Source organism: Crocuta crocuta, unplaced genomic scaffold, assembly GCF_008692635.1.
Source record: "Crocuta crocuta isolate KB4526 unplaced genomic scaffold, BGI_CrCroc_1.0 scaffold9, whole genome shotgun sequence".
In the NCBI taxonomy this organism is placed as follows: Eukaryota; Metazoa; Chordata; class Mammalia; order Carnivora; family Hyaenidae; genus Crocuta; species Crocuta crocuta.
In genome coordinates this window covers 889943-909620 of record NW_027551567.1, presented here as the reverse complement: position 1 = coordinate 909620, position 19678 = coordinate 889943, and positions in this window count along the sequence as shown.

Below are 19678 nucleotides of genomic sequence, written 5' to 3'. Positions count from 1 at the left end.
GTTGAGTCCCTGAGTGGCCCGCCCACATCCCAGTGTGTGGACAGGACTGAGCCAAGTCACATGGAGGATCGTGGCAGAGATGCAGTAGTAGAAAGAGGCTCTCCCTGACTGGTGATATCAGTTAGGCATGCTATCTGCTGCGAGAGGCTGGAAATCCAAGTTGCTGTGGCTAAATGTAGGGACACTTACTACTAATTAACAAAAGCTGGAGAGTGTGATATCAGGGCTGGTGGGGCAGCTCATCAAGGTCATTCCCATCCTCTGCTCCATCGCCCTTACACGTGGGCCTTTTGTCACCAACATCCCATGATGGTTCCATGTATGTATTAGATCCTCACAGTGTCCTAAGCAGGAAGGGCAGATGGGAGCAAAAATCTGGATCCTTCTAGGCTTGTCTGGAGAAAGACTTTTTCAGGAGGTCCCCAGTAGTCTTCTGCCTACTGGCCACAGGTAGATGACTCAGCCACCCCAACCTGTAACAGCAGCTCAAAATGCAAATCTCTTGTTTCCAGCCTCCACAGAGGCAAGGGAGAGGGATGGCAAAGAGAATGATTCATGGAAGTCTTTTTTACATAAATCTTTTTTTTTTGTTTATTCAATGTAAATCTTTTATTTTCTTCCATTTCCCCTTAATTTGAGTATCACCCTAGATGCCGCTTTCCTCTCCTTTGTGAGAAGAATATGAAATTGCTTTGGCTCCTTTTTAGGAAAAAAAGGTATTGATTTTCTCACGGACAGTTCATCCCTCTGAGACTGACCAATCCTTATTCTTTAGGGCCAGGTGTTAGAGCATGTGACCCTTGCCCACATGCAACCTGTAGCTTACAGTGAGGTGCAGTACCAACGGTTGGGCAGATGGCAGCCCAAGAGAATACTACCCTACATTCTTTGTCTTGGAAAACTCCCAGACTCTCCTGGGCCAAGGAGAGTCAATTTCAGGCAGTTGAGTTTTTGACTTCTCCTTCCCCTCAACCTAATTAATCTATCTCCCTGGATGGAAAAGGTGTAAGCATATAGCAATTAAAAAGAAAAAAGAAGTATGAAACTAAGAGATCAGTTCCCCCAGCATAAAATGTTGCAGAAAACAGTTGAACAAGCAGGCCATTTTAGGGTCTTCTGACCTGGAGGTGCTCAGCCTTCAGAGGATGAACAAACATACTACAGAATCATGGGGAGAAATGTAGAGGCCACTGGGCAGCTAAACAGGAATAAAGACACAGTCAGACGTATTCAGGAATCTGAAAGTTAACCTCACTTGTGTTTCTTCTGAAGAAGTTGCTGGATGGCATACTTTAGCAAAACAAGGATATAAACCACAAAAAAGAAAGACATGGAGACCAGGAAACAGGGATCCAACCCAAGAAAGCAGCAAAGGGAAGCCACAGGATGACAGATCAGCACTGGCCTGGACAGCACCAAGTTCGTACGGAAGCTCAGGGAATTGTACTGGGTGTCTACAGAATGATGGCTCCAGAGAGGAAATCGATCTGCAACTGTGTTTGAGAATATGAAAAATTATTAATAGGTATGGGTGATAAATCTGTTGGAGCATGTATTTTTAAAAGGTGATAAATCTAGAGCCCAGAATTGGGCCCACAAATCTATGGCCAACTAATCTTTGACAAAGCAGGAAAGAGTAGCCAATGGAAAAAAGACAACCTCTTTAACAGATGGTGCTGGGACAACTGGACAGCAACATGCAGAAGAATGAAACTAGACCACTTTCTTACACCATACACAAAAATAGACCCAAAATGGATGAAGGACCTGAATGTGAGACAGGAAACCATCAAAACCCTAGAGGAGAAAGCAGGAAACAACCTCTTTGACCTCAGCGGCAGCAATTTCTTACTCAACACATCTCTAAAGGCAAGGGAATCAAAAGCAAAAATGAACTATTGGGACCTCACCAAGATAAATACCTTCTGCACTGTAAAGGAAACAATCAACAAAACTAATAGGCAACTGATGGAATGGGAAAAGATAGTTGCAAATGACATATCAGATAAAGGGCTAGTATCCAAAATCTATAAGGAACTCACCAAGCTCCATACCTGAAAAACAAATAATCCAGTGAAGAAATGGGCAGAAGACATGAATAGACACCTTTCCAAAGAAGACATCCAGATGGCCAAAAGACACATGAAATAATGCTCAACGTCCCTCATCATCAGGAAAATACAAATCAAAACCACACTGAGATACCACCTCACTATGGTCAGAGTGTATAAAATGAACAAATCAGGAGACTCTAGATGCTGGCGAGGATGTGGGGAAATTGGCATCCACCTACACTGTTGGTGGGAATGTAAACTGGTGCAGCCCCTCTGGAAAACTGTGGAGGTTCCTCAAAAAATTAACAACAGAACTCCCCTATGACCCAGCAATAACGCTCCTAGGAACTTGCCCAAGGGATACAGGAGTGCTGATGCATAGGGGCACATGTACCCCAATGTTCATGGCAGCACTTTCAACAATAGCCAAATCATGGAAAAAGCCTGATTCATCAACTGACGAATGGATCAAGAAGATGTAGTTTATCTATACAATGGAATACTACATGGCAATGAGAAAGAATGAAATCTGGCCATTTGTAGCAATGTGAATGGATCTGGAGGGTATTATGCTAAGTGAAATTTAAGTCAGGCAGAGAAAGACAGACACCACATANTTAAAGACTGAGAACAAACTGAGGGTTGATGGTGGGTGGGGGAGAGGGGAAAGTAGGTGATGGGCATGGAGGAGGGCACTTATTGGGATGAGGACTGGATGTTCTATGGAAGCCAATTTGACAATAAATTATATATATAAAAGAAGAAAGAAGTCCATCAACCCAATCAAAGGAGGGATGCAGAGTGTCGGAGCACAGTGAAGTGAGGCTTTATCAACATTCTTGCAAGAGCCAGTGTCTGACAAACAGGTACACTTGAGCCAGTTACAGCAATTTATCTCCTAGTGTGAGTCCCTGCCCTGGTTCCTCACTGGCTACGCACTACAGAGGTTACAGTCTTACTCTGATGTCATCTATGCCCATGTAAGGCAAAAAGTAGTCTGATTGGAGCAAATGTACATTCCCTGAGGTGATGCAGAGACTTTCAGTCTCTCCTCCCTTTGTTCTTTGGTGCATGCTTATTGCAAAGCCCATGAAAAATTAGCCCACAAAACAGAGAGGGGAAAAAGAACCAGGAAGTGAAGTGTCTTAAGTGTTTGGGACTCCATTGTGGGTGGGGGTTCATACATACTTCCAGTAGGTTGTAAATCTACTGTTAATTAGCACCGCTTTTATTTGGTATTTCTGAAAATGAATCGTTTCCCCTACTTCTTACACTAGTCCATAATGTCAAGGAGCTTGAATTTGTTGCTGCTGATGTGCAACAAATCTCACTGTGCAGATTAGATTGCTCACAATGTTTCTCTCAAGAACTGCAAGGCCATTGTAGAAGGGGCAGCCCAGCTGGCCATTGGTGTCACCAATCCCTATGCCAGGCTGTGCAGCGAAGAAAATGGATAGACAGCTTATGTGCATGTCATATTTGAGTTAATAAAACCATAAAACTACAAAAAAAAAAAAAAAAAGGTGATCATCTATCAACAAGAAAAAAAAAGTACTAGGAGAAACAAAGGGTTTTAAGAGAAAGGGAATATAATTATAGTCAGACCTGACATGGCTGAGTTGTGAACACTAGTTACATAGTCATAATGCAATACTGACTGATTTGATCTAACTATATTGGGATGAATGGGTAGGGGAATTGGGAGAGGTATGCATAAATTGGCTTAATCCTCTACCGCCATAATATGAAGTTGAAATTTTGGTATGCAGAATTCATAATAGCAGTATAAACATATTATTTACAAGCATGGGGTTGTTAAAAAGGAAACAGGCCCCAAACGGAGTCACCTGTGCTAAGCCCATTTCAGCATAATGAGTTAATACCTAACCTAATGCAGTTCCAGCCTCTCCCAGGAGTGGAATTTGGAACCAATCTGTCAGAAATTTCTGATCTACACTAAGGAGTTAATCTGCATGATAGACTCCTGCTCTTCCCCCAAAGGAAAGTGACCTTGACTGAAGTAACTTTTTTTTTTTTTAAATGGCTTCCTTGTCCATATCCCCTTCTGCCCTTCTGGTATAAAAGCCTTAGATTTTGTACATCATCTCAGAGTTGCTTTCTACTTGTTAGATGTGATGGTGCTCAATTCATGAATTGCTGAATAAAGCCAATTATATCTTCAAATCTACTCAGCTGAAAGTGGGTTTTAAGAGGGTAAATAGAAGAAATGGACTGAGAGTGAGAGGTGGGGCAGAAGTTGCTCATTTTGCTGGAAGATAAATTTGATTTTAAAACTAGGTGCACATATTACCTTAAAATCCTTCTTTAAAATGCATTTAAGAAGGCAGGCAAATTGTTAATTTACTTGCTGAGGTGTATCCTGCGTCTTTGCTCTTGAAGCTCATGCCTCCTTTTCCCTCCAGCCTGTGGTCAGGCCACCATGGACGTGCTATACAATCAAGACCCCTAATGAGCTGGCCCAGCAGGCAGAAGTGGAGGAGGCGTCAGCATTTCAGGGCTGGTTTGGCCCTCTAGTTAAGCAGAGCCAAGTTCTGAGGAGTTTTAGTTAAGCTCAAATTGGGAATGAAGGAAGGGGAGGGATCGGGAGAAGAGTGGAAAACTCATGCCTCATTCCAGCTTGCCTTGTCATCCATTATTGCTTACATAGCAATGATCGGCCCTTCTAGGGTACCACCAGGGAAATTATCATATGTAAATAAGAAACTCGGGATTACAAAAGGTCCTTGAATGCTCAAAGTGATTACTGTTCAACTTAATCTTCAGGGATTAGTATTTATGCCAAGTTAATAACCGAAAGGATATTCTGTAAATGACTCATTTAGTCATAACGTACACTTATGCTTTTACACAAATAATCACTACAATTTATGGTGATTAGAGTATTAAGTTCAATTTCCACTTACGTTTGGAGGCAGCTGTTTTTCTTGGAGTCCCTCAGGTTTAATGCAGCAAGACTTACAATGGGTCATATGTTGTATCTAGGAACGCCATCCTGCCATTTTATCGGAGAGAGACTCTATTATGCTGGTCTTGCCAGCGCATCCCTGTGCAGAGCAGCAGTGATTTGGACCAAATCCAGGACTCTCTCGACAGTCTTAAGAGATTTTCAGTGGGGAGCCTGACTTTTACACCTGTTCACAGCACATTTACTGACTCCTAAATCAAGGTAACATTTTTAAAAGGACCATGAAGAATTTATGTTAACGTTGTTGTTACTGTAAATGAAAGGACTTAGAATCTTTCCTGAAATGAGGAATCTACAAATACACATTCAATTCGATTTCCCTGCTAACACTTTGATTCATTCTTCCTTATCATCAACACCTGAAATACATGTAATAGAAGAAAGGAATCTGCCCTAGTGGAGAATGGGGAAGGTAACATTAACAATACCAAGAGTCTAGGCCATCCTGTGTACAGAAACCAGGGCCAGAAATGGTTTGCCTCCCAGATGTTTTTCCTCCAGGGAATTGCTATTCCTTCACACAGTCAGCTATAACCCACTCGTTTTCAGGCTCCAAAGTGAAGCACATCTGATGACTGCACTTCCTACCCAGCATCCAGAAACAATCTGATGAATGCCGATATAGGAGAAAGCAGAAATGTACTTGTTACCACTACATCTATAGATGGGATACCTACCTTGGAATTACAAATAATAAAAACTAGAGATTGTCATGTCAGTGAATAGTATGACCTTGTTCTCACTACTAAGGTTCTTTTCTTTTCCTTCTTTTTTTATATATTAAAAAAAAAGTCACTAAAAAAGCAAGACAGCTATTCACCAAAGAAAAGTTAAGAAGTATGTCCACTTTCTTGAAATCAGTTTGCAGGGGGCAGTCTTAGGAGATGAAATGTCACATTTTAATGGATAATAAAACATCCCATTCCTAACAGTCAGAATAAGAGAATTTGGAAGACAGGCAGTAAAGAAACCTTTAAATAACAAATATTTGATACTATTATAAGCTTCACTTGACTATTTTTAAGTGTAAAATAAGACATTTCCTCCCAAATAACCAAAGCACTGTGTCTGAGTAGGGGTAAATTTTTTTCTTTCATTTTAATGAACTTGCCTCTTGCTCATACATGGAACGGTCTGCTGAAACAGACTACTTTTGCACTGCGGACCAACCACCTACACATTGTCACTGTGACAGACTGTTATTTAAGGGAAATGGCAGGTTGTTCAGATCCTAAACAGTTTTAAGGAACAATTATAGCAATGTTTAAACATTTTGGGCAGCAAAACTGGCTCAGGTACTAGCTGGTTTAGGCAATAAAACTATAAAAGCAGATTTCCTGTATTTTTTGATTTACCAACCTACACAAAGGGTACGTGCATTCTGGTGCTTTTAAGATAGTCACTTATGTTCGTAGCATGTAGTTCTAACCGTGATAGTTGGCATGGCTTGTACTGGAAAAAGTAGACTCATCTCATGCTTCCTAAGTGCAAGAATAAAACTAAGGTATCTCTCTACAGTATTTTCTCTGTTTTTTGGTCATGTCTCCAAGTGGTTGACAAGTGTCATCCATTGGCAGGGCCTGAAGAACAGCAGGAAACTCCCCCTTTACCACTTAAAGGAAGAGTAAGCAAAGTTAAAGGCCATTTCATTGCTAGTACAGATAATGTGTTCATGAAAAGGAATAAGCTCCTTCGGTTCCTGGTTTCAGAGTCTGATCACAGACTCTTTGCTTTATCTATGCAGATTTTTTGTCTACACGTGTATTCTGTTGATGGAGTCTGCTCACAACTCTATAAAGCTGAGTATCTCAGTGGCATGTAGCAATTGGGATTTATTCCTCATTGATTTATGAGTTCACCTTCATTTCTTTCTCCCACAGGAGACAACACAACATCCTGAAGCCTTCCTCATGTGCTTCAGATCAAAACCTTATTGGGGTGCAGAGAGATTTATGATTCATTATATATGCGGCTGCAGAAGTACTCTGAGAAACTGCCAGTTGTAATTTGTTCTCTTCTAGATGGCTATAGACCAATTCACTATACTTTTTATATTTTCCTTCCTTCCCTCTTCATCTATTAGACTTTTTATCACTATTTATAAACTGTGGTAATCAGAGAAGATTAAAAAAGAGAAGAATATTCTTGATTATCTAAAAATAATGCTTTGGAGGCCTTCATCAGGTTGGTTACCTTATATATTCTATATATGCTTATGAACACTATGAAGCCTTATTCATGTGATACAACTACTTTTAAAAGTATTAAATTTAAGGGGCGCCTGGGTGGCTCAGTCAGTTAAACATCCAACTCCTGATATCAGCTGAGGCCATGGTCTTATAGTTTGTAGGAACCAGCCTTGCATTGGGCTCTGTGCTAACAGCACAGACCCTGCTTGGGGATTCTCTCTGTCCTTTTCTGTCACTCCTGGGCTCACCTGTGCTCTCTCTCAAAATCAATAAACTTTGGGGAAAAAAAGTGTTATAGGGGCACCTGGATGGCTCAGCCAGTTGAGCTTCTGCCTCGGCTCAGGCCATGATCTCACGGTTTAGGATTTTGAACCCTGAATTGTGTTCTCTGCTGTTCTCTGCCGAAGCAAGGAGCTCACTTCAGATCATCTGTTCCCCATTTTCTCTGTACCTCCCCTACTCGCTCTCTTTCTCTCAAAAATAAACATTAAAAAAGATTGGATTAACCTTAATATTAAAAATTTTTAAATGAGGTATTATAATTTGAAACATTTAACAAATGTAAATCACTTTTTTGTAAACCAAGAAATTCATATTTTTGCTGCAGAATCTTTTAGAAAATACAGAAATACAAGGGTGCCTGGGTGGCCCAGTTGGTTGTGTCCAACTCTTAATTTTGGCTCAAGTCATGATCTCACAGTTTATGAGTTTAAGCCCCACGTCAGGCTCTGTGCTGACAATGCAGAGCCTGGATTGGGATTCTCTGTCTCTCAAAATAAATAAATAAACATTAAAAAAATACAGATCTGNAACCCACGAACCGCGAGATCATGACCTAAGCGAAAGTCGGACGCTTAACCGACTAAGCCACCCAGGCGCCCCAGACCACTGCACCTTTTAACGGATGACCTCTCACTGTTCTGTCCCTTCTGTCTCCTCCTTCATCAAACTTGCTTAGATCTTTAAATTACAAAGTTATATATTCTCATTAAACATGTTGAAACAACTCACAATTACATGAAAAAGGTAATAATCTGTCCACTGTCATCTACCTTTTCTGGGATCACTACTTGTTAAGAGTATTCTTCCCTACTGTTTTCAGTATTTGTATGCATGTCGCATTATATATGCAGGCTTTTTGTTTCGCTTTAATTTTTGTGTGTGTGTGTGTGACCAAAACAGCATCATATATCTGTTTTTTTAATGTCTTATTTTCATGCAGCAATAGGTCATGGACATATATACTTAACACAGTCTTTTTTAAAAAAACTACATAATTTACCATAACTTAATATTTTCCCTATTAATAGGCATTTTTGAGGTTTAAAGTTTTTTTTTAATTAAATATATTTGGTCATTATATTGTATTTCAAGTAAATTCCTGGTATTTATAATCTTATATACAGGTATTCTTAATCCTGTATATTTCTCAAAATGGGAATGTTCTATCCAAGAATATGACTTTACTTTTCATAAAAGCTATCAGACTACATGTCCAAGATCCCTACACTAAAAACTATAAAACACTGCCTAGACAAATTAGAAAAGGCCTAGGTCTAAATAAATAGAGAAAATCACCATGTTCAGAGATTGGAAAATTCAATGTTGTTAGGATGTCAACTCTCCCAAACTTGGTCTATATATTCAAGGCAATCTCAATCAGAAGTCCAATAAGCTAATTTTTTTTTTTTGGTAGTAACTAATTAGTTGATACTATAATTTATATGAAAATTCCTAAAGCCTTAATTTTAATAAAGAACAAAGTTAAAGGACTAACCTTGATGATTTTAAGACTTGCTATAAGTATAAGGCTACAATTTGATATAAATCAATGGAAAGGAATAGTGACCACCAATAGAGTCACTTATATATGGTCAGTTGATTTCAACAAAGGTGCTTACTTAAGGTGATTCAATGGGGGAAGAAAAATCTTTTCAAAGAACAAGGCTGAAATACAACTGGATAGCTGTATAGGAAAAAAGCGAACATTGATTCTTATTACACAATAGTCAAAATGGATCACAGACCTAATGTAAAAGCTAAAACTGGGAAACATCTAAAGCAATACAGGAAGAAAAATCTTTTTTTTTTAAAGATACTTTATTTTACTTTATTTAAGTAGGCTTTATGTTCAGTGTGGAACCTAATGTGGGGCTTGAGCTTATGACCCTGAGATCAAAACCTGAGTTGAGATCAAGAGTCAGATGTTTAACTGACTGAGCCACCCAGGCACTCCCTTTTAGATTTTTCAGAACACAGAGTATGAAACATAAAATAAAAAAATTAATAAACTTCATCAAAATTAAGACATCGAACAGCCAGAACAATCTTCAAAACGAAGAACAAAGCTGGAGGTACTACAGTCCCCAATTTTTAAGATATACTATAAAGGTGTAGTGATCAAAACATGGAAAGAGACACATAGGTCAATGGAACAGAATACAAAGCCCAGAAATAGACCCATCCTTTTATGGTTAATTAATCTATGACAAAGAAGACAAGATATACAATGGGAAAAATGAAAAAAAGTCTCTTCAACAAATGGTGCTGGGAAAACTGGACATCTACATACAAAAAAAAAAAAGAAAAGAAAAGAAACTGGACCACTTTCTTACACCATATGTAAAAATAAACTTGAAATGGATTAAAGACCTAAATGTGAGATCTGAAACTATAAAATTCTTAAAAGAAAACAAGTAGTAATTTCTTTGACATCAGCTTTAGAAACATTTCTCTACATAGGTCTCCTCTGGCAAGGGAAACAAAAGCAAAATTAAACTACTAGAACTACACCAAAATAGAAAGCTTCTGCAAAGTGAAAGAAACTATCAACAAAATAAAACAGCAACCTACTGAATGGGAGATATTAGCATATAATACATCTGATAAGGGGTTAGTATCCAACATATAAATAACTTATACAACACCAAAAAACCCCTTAAATAATCAAATTAAAAATTGGCAGAGGACCCGAACAGATATTTTTTCCAAAGAAGACATACAGATGGCCAACAAACACATGAAAAGATGCTCAACATGACTAATGATCAGAGAAATGTAAATTAAAACTACAGTGAGATATCACTTTACACCTGTCAGAATGGCTAAAATAAAAACACAAGAAATAATAAGTGTTGGCAAGGATGCGAGCTGATACAGCTACTGTGGAAAACAGTATAGAGGTTTCTCAAAAAATGAAAAATAGAATTATCCTATGATTCAGTAATTCTGCTACTGGGTACTTACCCAGAGAAAATGAAAACATAAATTCAAAGAGATATGTGCACACATGTTTATTGTAGCATTATTTATAATAACCAAGATATGGGAGCAACCTAAGTGTCTACTGATAGGTAAATGGATAAAGATGATCTTTTTTTTTTTTAATGTTTTATTTATTTCTAGGAGAGAGAGAGAGAGACAGCTTGAGCAGGGGAGGGTCAGAGAGAGAGGGAGTCACAGGCTGAAACAGGCTCCAGGCTCTGAGCTGACAGTCAGCACAGAGCCCGACACGGGGCTCGAGCCCACGAACCGCGAGATCATGACCTAAGCGAAAGTCGGATGCTTAACTGACTAAGCCACCCAGGCGCCCCAAAGATGATCATCTTTATCCATTCACCTATCTCTCTCTCTCTCTCTCTCACACACTCTCTCTCTCTCTCTCACACACACACACACACGGAATATTACCTAGCCAAAAAAAAAAAGAATGAAGACTTGCCAGTTGCAACAACATGGATGGACCTAGAGTGTATAATGCTAAGTGAAATAAGTCATAGAAAGACAAATACCATATGATTTTACTCATATACGGAATTTAAGAAACAAAACAAATTAACAAATAAAAAAAAGAGAGAGACAAATAAACAGGCTCTTTAAATGCAGAGAATAAACTGGTTGCCAAAAGGGAGACAGATGAGAGGATGAGTGAAATAGATAAAGGGGATGAGGAGTACACTTATCTTGATGAGCACTGAGAAATGTATAGAATTGTTGATTATACTGTACACTTGCAACTAATATATTATTAACACTATTCTAATATATAATAAACACTAAAAGCCTTTCTCTTTGACAATTATGATTAAGGAAATGAAAAAGGCAAACCATGGGCGAGGAGAAAATATTCACAGCACAAATATCAGACAAAAAAACTGTAACAAGAGTATACAGAAGTCTTACAACTCAATATTAAGACGAGAACAACCCAATTAAAAAATGGATAAAGGATTTTAACCAGCATTATGCAAAATAAACTATAGGAAAGCCCATTAGGCACATGCCAAGATTAGTCATCAGGGAAATATTCAAATTAAAACTGCAGGAGGAAACCACTAGACACCTATTAGAATCGATAAAATTAAAAAGACTGATCATACCAAATGTTGATAAGGACGCAGAGCAACTGGAACTCTTAACACTGCGCTAGTACTGTGGTGGAAACATGAAATTGGACAGCTACTTTGCAGAAGTTTGGCAGTTTCTTAACACGTTAAAACATATACCTACCATAAAACTCAGCTGTTACATTTCTAGGTATTTACCCCAAAGAAATGAAAACACATGTCTACATGAAGACTTGTACACAAATGTTCATAGATGCTTTATTTGTTAAGAGTCAAAATGTGGAAACCGAAAATTATCCATCAGTAGTTGAGCGCATCAACAAAATTTGCTGCATCTGTACAATGGAACCCTGCTGAAAAATAATAAATGAACAAAACATTCATATATGCAGCAACTTAGGTGAATATCAAAGTCATTATGCTGAGTGAAAAGCCAGCCAAATTCTAGAAAATACCAAGTAATTACAGTCATAGAAAGCAGATTAATGGTTGCCTGGGAAAGTGGGTGGAGGAATGAGATAACCATGGGGTACAAAGAAACTTCTGGAGTTGGGGAGACTCTCAGTACCTTGACTGTGGTGGTTTCACAGATGCATTCATCTTGCAAAACTTATCAAATCATACACCTAAGTATGTGCAATCTGCATAAAAATTATATCTGAACTACTAAGCATTTATTTCCTAAGAACTTTAAATTCACTTTGTCCAGTTCAAACCAAACCTACTCCCAACTCCACTGGATTTCTGACTAAAATTACATTAAATAACCTATATGTACATTTGGCTATGTAACAATTTTTTAAAAAATTAATTTTAGAGATGGAGTGCACTTATGGGGTAGAGGGGCAGAGGGTGAGAGAGAATCTCAAGCAGGCTCCATGCTGAGCACAGAGCCTGACTTGAGGCTTGATCCCATCACAATCCTGGGATCATGACCTGAGCTGAAATCAAGAGTCCGAAGCTCAACTGACTGAGCCACCCAGGTGCCCTTATGATATTGTTTTCTCATTTAGGAAAAATGCTAAGTTCGTGTCTTGTTTTATATTATTGAGGCTATAGTGTTCATCAGCCCTTTCTATTTCCTTTAACTGTTTTTATTGGTATTTTATAGTATTGCCACTGTCAGTAGGTGTAACGGAAAATCTCATTTCTACTTCTGCTTGTTATTTAGAGAAAAACTATATCAGATACAGTCCATCTATCAAATTAGAGTTTTGTAGGCTTTCTACATAATTTTACATGCTGCAAGTAATCTTTTCTTATTTTCTAGTGATTATACTAATTATTCTATTTTGGGGTCTTTTCATGAGCTAAAACTTAAATGACAGTGCATCTTTGCTTTGTTTCAGATTTTTATTACAATGTTTCTGATTCAATTAAAATGACGGTAATTTAATATGCTGTTGATTTACAGAAGTGATCTTTATCAAGTTTGGGAAATCCCATTTTTAATCCTTCTACTTGTAAATATTATCAAATATCCTTTAGGTATCTATTGATAGAACTGTACAGTTCCTTTAAATTATTTATATAATGAGTTGCACTGATGAATTTTTTAAAATGTTACATTTTTGTTATAAATACTACTTCATGTGCCAATCTTTTAATATTTTGAAGCACTCAATTTGGGCAGATTTATATAACAATTGTAAACTATATTATACTCTCAACCTTACAACAGTCATTTCTTTTACCAGCAAAATGGATTTGGGAATAGTAGAGGAATTGCAATTTGGGTCATGTAAGCTACGGCAAACCATAAACAAGTCAGATTAAAGGAGAGGAATTATATTTCATAGAGAAAAGAAGTAAGTTGGGAGGGGTTGTTTTGAACCAAAGTCTACTGGAAGAAAGTGAGAGTTCAGGGTTGTGAGGGGAATGCAAGGTATGTCTCTTCCTTTTGGGGTCTGCAATTGATGACGAGTGGCAGGACATAAGAACTCCCTTTGCTGGCTTCCCAACTCCATTTTATTTTATTTTAAAAATATTTTATATTTAAGTAATCTCTACACCCAATGTGGGGCTTGAACTCACAACCCCAAGATCTAGAGTCCCATGCTCCACCGACTCAGTCACATGCCCCTCCCAATTCCATTTTACATGAGGTTTCCTTTATTCAGTTTCACAATACTTTTTAACAGACATATAGTATCACATGGTACAGATGTAGTACAGTTTACTTAACACTGATTAATGGCTATTTAGGTTGCTTTTCAAATATTACAAAAAATTAATGTTTATTTTTGAAAGAAAGAGAGAGACAGAGCATGAGCATGAGCAGGGAAGGGGCAGAGACAGCAAGAGACACAGAATCCAACGCAGGCTCCAGGCTCCGAGCTGTCGGCACAGAGACCTTCGTGGGGCTCAAACCCACGAACCGTGAGATCATGACCTGAGTCAAAGTCGGATGCTTAGCTGACTGAGCCACACAGGGCCCCTTAGGTNGCTCGAACCCACGAACCGCGAGATCGTGACCTAAGCGAAAGTCGGATGCTTAACCGACTAAGCCACCCAGGCGCCCCAACTTAGGTTGCTTTTTAAAAACTCAATGCTGTGATAAACATATTTGTATAACAGTATACCTCTAAAATAATTTCTGATTTCACCTTTACTTTTATGCTTCCTCTATAGAGAATGGAGTGGCGGAAAAGACAAAGTTCATATATTCAAAACTTNCCCCCCCCCCCCGCCCCTGCCCCATTTACCTAAAGACATTCTGAGTTGCCCTTCTGTAGTTTTTGAAGCTCTATCTCTACATCTTTCCTAATCTTATCCTTACCTCCAGGCAGCTATTTCTTGTGAATCTCAGGGATATGGCACATTTTATCTTTCACTGATTCATTTATGATTGTGAGTCCACTTATAATGTGTGGGTGTTTCCCCTCACACCAAACAATGACACCAGCCAGGTATCCTACAATTCAACTCAATTGTGATGCTATCTACTCAAGAGATAGTATGAGATTCCACAGGTTAAGGGTTCAGTCCTTTAAGACTGCCCTCCACTCCCATTTCAGGCACCAGCTCCAAGTCCAGGTTGTCACCTGTGCTTCTGACTGACTAGCTGTAATAGATCAGAGGTTCTAACAATCTCTTCCCTGGATTTGATTCAGATACCAGGGGAGCACACAGAACTTAGAGAAACATTTTACTTCTTAGATCACCAGTCTGTTATAAAAGGATATAATCCAAGAACAGCCAGATGGAAGAGAAGCACAGGGCGAGGTATCTGGAAATGGTGTAGGGCTTCCATGACTTCTTTGTGCATTCCCCCCTCCCCCACCCCACCTGTTTTCCAACCAAGGAACTCTCTGAACCCTGTTCTTTTGGAATTTTTATGGGGATTCCATTATACAGGCATGACCAATCAAATCACTGGCTTTTGGTGATTAAATTCCATACCTCCAGCCTTTCTTCCTTCTCTGAAAGTGAGGGTTGGTTGGGTGGGGCTGAGAGTTCTCACCTTCTAACTGTGTAGTNGTGGTTGACCCCCCCCCCCCCCCCCGCAACTAGCTCCCATTCTCACCTAGGGGCTTTCCCAAAAAGTGCCTCATTACCATAACAAAATATCTTTAGGGTTCTCACCACTTAAGAAATTTCCAAGGTTTTAGGTGATGTGTGCCAGGAACAGGGAAGAAGACCAAATATAGAATTTATTATAAATTACAATATCACACTCCTCCCTTCAGCTGTCACAACACTACATGGGTTAAAATCTAGAAAGTTTACAATGGCAATACCCCTTCTATCTACTCTATGGTATAAGTAATTCTCAAATCTGTTGGTTTAACAGAATCACTTCAGGAAGTGGATAAAAAAAGTTTATATACCTGAATGATACCCTGTCATTGTGAAGCAGAATTTCAGAGGCTGGGGGCCCTAGAATATGCATTAATAACAAAATAATAAGAATAAGAATAAAACAACTTTAAAGCCACTAAGGTCCTGATTTATTATTTATTTTACACTCCTCTCGTTGAGACTATGCTTCGTCTTCACCACATCCATGGGAGAACCTTAGGAATCCCCTCCCTTCGGGTCCACCCCTACCTGCAGGGATCCAGGTTGGGGCCAGTAGTGGGAAGGGAAGTTCCTGCCCCAGTAGGAATCATGCAAGGGCTCCAATGGTTGTGCCCATGGCAAAGGGCCCTGTGTTCCTGCCAAAGAAACATGGTTTGTGTAAGGCTTTGTCCTCCTTGTTTTAACTTTTACTATGCAGAAAACAATAAAAAGGTAAATAATCCTTAAAAAGAAAAAAAAAATTACAATGTCAATACCTGTAGACAAATACCATGTCACTTTTCTATTTTTTCTCATAGTCTTTGTTGGAATTATTCCATTTAATGGCATTATGATTTCATTTCCATTAAAGATCAGACTTTTATAAATATGCTTAGGAACCTACTCCTCCCTTTTATTAAGTCTATAAGAAAATGTATTCCAAGTTCTAAACTAATTAAAATGAGATTTTTGTGAGCCTTGAAACTAAGAAGACCTGGGTTTGAACTGCAGTCCATCATTTACTACCTGGGCAAGTTTTCAAACATCTCTGTTCATCAGTTTTCCTAAAGCAAGAGTGACATTTACAAAATGCCTAAAACATAGTATACACTTAGTAAATGTTAGTTTCTTTGTTTCTTCATGGTATCTCCATAATATGGCTCATAACATGGCTAATTTTGTATTCTCATTATAATTTGTTCTACCAAAGTTTCTATTAATTCTTTCATTTGAGATACAAAGTTTCTACTCTAAGGTGGATTGTTCTTACTGAATATCTGAATTCTTTAAGTCTGATTTCCAATCAGTATTCCAGCTAAAGTGCTCTAACTTCACATTTTGAAGTTTTATTTTTCTAAGCTACATCAACTGTAAATTCAGGGAAATCTTTAAGTATTATATACCATATTGATTGGATCTTGCAACTAATGTCCATTCTTGTGAGGGGCCAGCTTTTCCTATTTCCATTTTTATTATGGAAAGCAGGAAGAGAAAATGGAGGAAGTAGTGGTCTATTTTCCTTTCCAAGAGTGTGCAGAAGGCTACTCACTGTCTTCTAAATCTTTTTGAACCTTCTTTTGTAACTGAATCCCTCCTTCCAGTTAGGTACATGGCTGCCCATTCATACAGACATTTCAGGCCTCACTGCGGGTAGGGTTAACGTGTATGATTAAATTCTGGCAAATGGATGCGACCATAAATGACCTGCACTTTTGCTGCTCTTGCCCTTTCCCTCTCCTCTTCAGCCAGGATGCAGATGAGCAAAACTGTCATATTACTTTAGATTTTTTTCTGTGAGAAAGAAAAAACTGCTGTCTTGTGGAAGTCATTATTCTGGGCAGCAGCCAAATTTATGTTATGAATCATAGGCTATATGGACCACCAAGATGGGAACTTTTTGATATGGCTGGAAAAAAAAAGTGAAAAGGGAAGAAATATTTAGCCTAGGTCTAGGAAATCTGTACAAATTCCTCAAGTCTCCTATACATAAGATGTGGAATCATGAATGGGAAGACAGAATTATGTAGTCAGATATGAGTTTTAGTATGAATTTTGAAGACTACTGTCCAGCAATGCACTAATATATAATAATTCTACTGTACTGAAATAAATTGTTTGTGAGCATATAAATTATAAATTTCATATGCAGTTTAGAGAATAAAGACATGTTTAGAATCCTTAAAGAAATGATATCTGTTAAAAGGTTCTCATGGTACATGCAAAAAAAACAAGTGGTATTGATTTTTGCAAGTAATGTGCTCATGACATATGGATTATTAGGTAAGTATCTTTGCAGGAAGTGGATTAAAAGTCAAAAAGGTCTGTGAGGGAATATCAGCATTTTTTTCTTCAACCACAAAAAAGTTATACCCGTTTTTAGGTTTCTTCATTCTCTAATTTGAACTTAGTAAATTTACCAATGATTAATGTAGTCGTTCCATTATTAACTAAAGACATTCTACAAAGAGAAATAGATAATAAGTCTGAGAAGCAACTGCATTTTGCAAATGAATTTTGCTTTTCAGAAGATTCCTGGTGTATTCAAAGCAATTATTGTGATGTCATGTGGCATCTATAAGATATCACCAACCATTAAATTACAGGACCAAAAAATTGCATTTCATGACTGGGAAATGACTTCGATGAAAAAACTGACATCCAAGGGCACGTCATTTCAACAAACTCAGTTTTGGTGGGACCTCATGGCAGTAGGAATGAGAAACTCAGAGCACTTACTCATTACTGATGGAAAAGAAACACAGGTCCCGTCAGTAAGCAGTATATGATCTACCAACGTAATCTTAGTGATTCCCATGGGCACCACTATAGTACGCAGGACCACGGAGAGCATCTGTAGGAAAGATCCCTATCAAATACTTTTCACAGAAGACTGTTTTGTTAGTTAGAATACCGGTTCCCAGAATACTGTCTCCCAGGTTTTTGAGCAAGCAAAAAAGCAGCTGCAATCTAAAGAAAAATGAAATGCAGGATTTTTTAAAAGTGACACTGACCCACCATTATTTGCTGAAAACTACCATGAACCTACTAATGTACTTCTGTCCATGTTCGTGTTGCGCTGCTAAAACCCAAGACAGAGATAAACAGGCTTACTTGAAGAAACAATGCAAGGAATTTTATAAGCAAAGTAATAAGGTTCCATAAAAACATAAAAATAAAGCGATCTTAAATGTTTCAGAACATAACGATGCACAATCAAGCTGGCTACATGCACACATCTATAGCCTCTTAAAACCTATGTTTTTTTCTTGAAGACTGATGCTGAAAGGTTTCCAAGTATTACTAAAAATGGTTTAATTAAAATTTCCTGTCAAAGGAATTAAAACAACTATTCAAGAGAAGAAAAAAAGCTTAAAAAGAATACATATTGGATGATTTCATCCATCTACCTATAGAATGCCAACAAATTTATATTGTTAGAAAGCACATCAGGGTCTGGGGCCTAGAGTGGAGGCAGGGAAGTGCTGCAAAGGGCATGGGAGACTCTTGGGAGGCGGGAAGGAAATGTTCAGTATCTTGCTTGTTGGATGGCCTCCCAAGTGTACACACATGTCAAAATTCAGTAAACTGCACTCATTAAATGGGTACAGTTTCGTGTATAAATATTATATCTAATAATATTAAATAATTAAAAATTATTATCTAATAATAATTAAAAAACAAAGAACAGAGAGGTAAAAACAAAAATACAAAACAAATCTAAAATGGAAAAGCCTGGATTAAGCCTTTCCTGAGAGCGGAGAACAAGTCTTTCTAGACCAAGCCTCACACTATCATTATTTGTATTTCTATTTTTAGCACATCTTTCAGCTAAAGGTAGTGAAGAGTAAGGACACCCCTCCACATTGAATAAATCATGTGAAAACTGAAGCACTCAGCAAGTTTTAAATTATGGCAAAGTGGTTTAGAGCACAGACTTGGGTTTAAAAGTGTTGGCTTGAGGCACCTGGGTGGCTCAGTCTGGAAAGCGTCTGGCTGTTCGTTTCGGCTCAGGTTATGATCTCACGGTTTGTGGGATTGAGCCCCGTGCCGGGTTCTGCACTATGAGTGCAGAACCCGCTTGGGATTCTCCTTCCCTTTCTCTGTCCCTCCCCTGCTGGGGCTCTCTCAAAGTAAATCAATAAACTTAAAAATAAATAGATAAAAGTGGTTTTGTTTTGATCTGTAGAGTGGTCACAANCCCCCCCCCCACTGACCATTTGCTATTCAATTTAAAAATTTTCCCATGCTCTTCTTCACATCACGGGTTTATAGTGGCCAGAGTCCTCTTGCATTCTGCCTAAAACAGCTGATCGGGGAAAAGCAGACTCAGGGACAAGTCTTAACCTTTAGGAGCCTATTTTTCCATCTGTGAAATGGGAAGACAATCTAACTACCATGTGACTAAAGAGAACATGTAACTTGGCATTAGCCATATGGGCTTCACTTATAATACATGCTCAATAAATATTTGTTAAAGAATTGAGTGAATGAATGAGCCGATTTGCTGAAATGAAGATCGAGTTTATAACAATGTGTAGGTGTGCACATAGGTGTTGGTTGGGGGACTAGTAGGTAGATAATGCAATGAAATGCTTAATATAA